This window comes from Theropithecus gelada, chromosome 1, assembly GCF_003255815.1.
Source record: "Theropithecus gelada isolate Dixy chromosome 1, Tgel_1.0, whole genome shotgun sequence".
NCBI classification, from domain to species: domain Eukaryota; kingdom Metazoa; phylum Chordata; class Mammalia; order Primates; family Cercopithecidae; genus Theropithecus; species Theropithecus gelada.
The window spans coordinates 690198-694712 of NC_037668.1; the positions used below are offsets into that span (position 1 = coordinate 690198).

The 4515-nt window shown below is 40.6% G+C and overlaps 1 pseudogene; it reads left to right on the plus strand.

Annotated features, from left to right (window-relative positions):
• Window positions 1–2673: 2673 nt before the first annotated feature.
• On the plus strand, window positions 2674–3929 carry LOC112635708 (annotated as a pseudogene).
• Window positions 3930–4515: the final 586 nt, after the last annotated feature.

Sequence of the window (4515 nt, forward strand, 5' to 3'; positions counted from 1 at the left end):
TCACTTGAGGTCAGGAGTTCGAGACCAGTCAGACATGGTGAAACCCTGTCTCCACTAAAAATACAAAAAATTTAGCCGGGCATGGTGGTACATGCCTCTAATCCCAGCTACTCAGGAGGCTGAGGCAGGAGAATTGCTTGCATCTGGGAGGTTGCAGTAAGCCAAGATCACGCCACCACACTCCAGCCTGGGCAACAGAGCGAGAAACTCTGTCTCAAAAAAATTTAAAAAAAGAAAAGGCCAGTTACTTAACCTCTCTCTGCCTTGGTTTCCTCATCTATAACATAGGAATAATAATCCCTACCTTAGAGTTGTAAAAGCATATTGTAGTACACAGAAGAACAGTGTAGATTATAACTGGGAATCACCAAGCAATATTTTTAAGAAATTTTTTAAAACCTTTTAAATTTTAAGACTTTTTTTTTTTTTTTTTTTTTTGAGACAGAGTTTCACTCTTGTTGCCCAGGCTGGAGTGCAATGGTGTGATCTGGGCTCAGTGCAACCTCCGTCTCCCAGGTTAAAGCAATTCTGCCTCAGCCTCGCAAGTAGCTGGGATTACAGGCATGTGCCACCAAGCCAGGCTAATTTTGGTTAGTAGCGATGGCATTTCGCCATATTGGTCAGGCTGGTCTTGAACTCCTGACCTCAGGTGATCTGCCCTCCTCAGCCTCCCAAATACTAGGATTACAGGCATGAGCCACCATGCCCGGCCTCAAATTTTAAGACATTTTGAAGCATAGATCTCTAAGAGTACTTGGAGACAAATGCTATGCAGACTATGTTATATATATATGACTATGTGCCTTGCCATTCTTTCAAGAGAATTCCAGTTATGGTTTATACATTCATCCAGTAAATATTGGGAAAGCATTATCTAAATCTGCAATTCACAATTCCTACTTTCAGGTAAGTAAATAGGCAACTATCATACAGCGTGATGGTGTGCTGAGTAGGAGTAACTGACTTTTTTTTTTTTTTAGACAGAGTCTTGCTCTGTCACCCAGGCTGCAGTGCAGTGGCGCGATTTCGGCTCACTGCAAGCTCCGCCTCGCGGGTTCAAGCCACTCTCTTGCCTCAGCCTTCTGAGTAGCTGGAACTACAGGTGCCCGCCACTACGCCCAGCTAATTTTTTGTATTTTTAGTAGAGACGGGGTTTAGCCAGGATGGTCTCGATCTCCTGACCTCATGATCCATCCGCCTCAGCTTCCCAAAGTGCTGGGATTACAGGCGTGAGCCACCGTGCCTGGCAGTAATCAACTCTTAAGAATGTAGTTATTCTCAATAAATGGATGCTTTTTGCAAGTTGAGACTTTGGTTGAAGTAGATATTATATGCCAATTCTTGGCATTGTACAAATTTCTAAGGAAACAACATTCTATAGCATCACTTGTTTAATCAGCAAGATCTCACTAGCAAATCTAACAGTTTATAATGTATTACATTTTAATGCCCATGATGCATAGCATAAAATATACCAATAGTAAGAAAGAGACCACTTTCAGTAAAATGATTCTGGTAATGGGCAACTTCAACATCTTTTTTTGCAGGTTTAAGTAAAAAATACTTCCTCCATTCAACCCAATTCACTGTCATTGACCCATCAATATCCATGCTGTATATTATTTAAGAAGAATATGCTCAAATATAAATTATGATTCATATATTTCAAAAAACATTATCGAAATGACATATTCTTAAAGTCAGAAAAGTTAGGTTATAGTTGAGTTCTTCCTGTTGTTACTTTTATGATATAGAGTCCACTTAACATCTCTGAACTTCAGTTTATGTGAGAATAATTCCTATAACCCAGAGCTATTAGACTATTAAATAAGTTTACAAAGAACTACAGAACTTGTAAGTCAGTAGTACCGCATCCCAATTTTCTAGTATTTCTTCTTAAACATTTCTCCTTAAACATTTCTCCTTCTTTCTGTCTTATAACCTCATTTTGTAACTTCTTATATGTTCTCTAGCAAAGAATGGTTGACAATTACCCTTTTTGGTTATGGATCTTATAAGACAATATACATTTTCTATGGCTATAAAATATCCAGTATCCAAAATATCAAGATGTCCATATATCCATGGAAATATAATTCCCATTAATATGAAATAATAGTTTTGAAGCCAACTTTTTTTGAGACAGGGTCTTACTATGTTGCCCAGGCTAGTCTTGAACTTCCAAGTTCAAGCTATGCTTCCACCTCAACCTTCTGAGTAGCTGGATCCACAGGCAAGTGCCACTGTCCATGACTCAAGTCAATTTTAAAAATTTTAGGAATTCTCTGCTATGCAGCCATAAAAAAGAATGAGTCCATGTCCTTTGCAGGGACATGGAGGAAGCTGGAAACCATCATTCTCAGCAAACTAACATAGGAAGAGAAAACCAAAGACCGTGTGTTCTCACTCACAAGTGGGAATTGAACAATGAGAACACATGGACACAGGGAGGGGAATATCACACACTGGGGCCTGTCAAGGGGTGTGGGAGAAGGGGAGGGAGAACATTAGAACAAATACCTAATGCATGCAGGGCTTAAAACCTAGATGACAGGTTGATAGGTGCAGCAAACCACTATGACACATGTATACTTGTGTAACAAACCTGCACGTTCTGCACCTGTATCCCAGAACTTAAAATAAAATAAAAATTTTTTAAAAGGAAAAAAAAGAATGTTAGGAATTCTCATTGAAGAATTTCTCAAATCCCTGAATGCAGTTAAGAATTTGAAGAAAGCCCTTCTGTATGGTCATGCTGAGCCAGCTCCTGTGCCTGGAATTGGGCCACAGTCCCCAAGCTTCGCCCTCCACCTCTTGACCACGGACCCCCACCAAGTGAGCAAGCCTGGGGCCTTCACGAAATTGTGAAAGCAGGATCCGGGTGTTCTGCACACCAAGGAAATGCACTTCCTGAGGGAATGGGTGAAGAGCATGGGGGGTAAAGTACCACCTGATATTCAGAAAGCTAAATCAGAAGAAAATATCAAGGAAGGAAAAACAGAGAGCAAGAAGACAGAAAGAAAACGTAAAGACAGATGAACCGTCAAGTGAGAAAACTGATCTAGAAATTGATAATGATGGTGTGACTGAACAAGATACTGATGCCCCTCAAGAAATGGGAGATGAAAAATGCAGAGAAAACAGAGGAGATGATGGATCAGCAAATGGTAAGAAAGTGGTTGCCACTGAAACCGTAAATGATGGTGATCTGCAAAAAGCCATTGGCTCATTCACAGATGCCATTAAGCTGAATCCTCACTTGGCCATTCTGTGTGCCAAGAGAGCCAGTGTCTTCATCAAATTATAGAAGCCCAATGCTGCCATTCAAGACCGTGACAGAGCTATTGAGATAAATCCTGATTCATTTCAGCCTTACAAGTGGTGAGAAAACACACAGAGACTTCTGGGTCTTTGGGAAGAAGCAGCCCATGCCCTTGCCCTTGCCTGGAAATTGGATTATGATGAAGATGCTAGTAAAATGCTGAAAGAAGTTCAAACCTAGGGCCTAGAAAATTATAAAACATTGGAGAAAGTATGAGTGAAAACATGAAGAGCAAGAGATCAAAGAAAGAATAGAAAGGGTTAAGAAGGCTCTTGAGAAAAGCATGAGAGAGCCCAGAGGGAGGAAGAAGCCAGAAGATGATCCGGAGCTCAGTAAGGCTCTTTTCCAAGTGGCTTTCTGGGAGAATGCCTGGTAATTTTCTCAGAGAAATGCTTGGAATGGGTGGGGACATATCTGGAATGGCAGGAATGCCTGGACTCAAAATTCTTAGTGATCAGAGGTTCTCACAGCCATGCAGTGTTCAGAAATTATGGTGGCCTTCCAGGATGTGGCCCAGAACCCAGAAAATACATCAAAATGCCAGAGCAACCTGAAGGTTATGAATCTCATCTGTAAATTGTCAGCCAAATTTGGAGGTCAAGCGTAATGCCCTTCTGATAAATAAAGCCTTTGCTAAAGGAAAAGCAATCTAGATCACCTAATGGATGCTGCAATAATGCAAACCAGTGTACCTCTGACCTTATCAAGACAGCTGGGGTGCTTTGAAGATAATCCCTACCCATCTACCCCAAATGCAACTAAAGCATTTTACAGTGGTTTGCCATTAGGGTATTCATGGAGATAATGCTTTCCTACTAGGAATTACAAACTTTAAACACTTTTTAAAACTTAAAAATATTTAAAACAAATTAAAAGGGTTTCTTTCTTTTTTTTTTTTTTTTTTTTTTTTTTTTACCTGAGACGGAGTCTTGCTCTGTTTCCCAGGCTGGAGTGCAGTGGTGTGATCTCGGCTCACTGCAACCTCTGCCTCCCAGGTTCTTGTCTCAGTCAATCCCTTTCTCACTTTCATCAGCAACTATTGCTAAACTTCATGCATCTCCTCAGGCCATCCAGTGAATTCCTGATACTCACTTTTAGGCCATGTCATTCCCTATTTCTCCCTGAAATATGAGTGTGCAAGCAATCTCATCTTTAAAGAAACAAAAACAAAAAACCTCTTGACCCCACTTTCC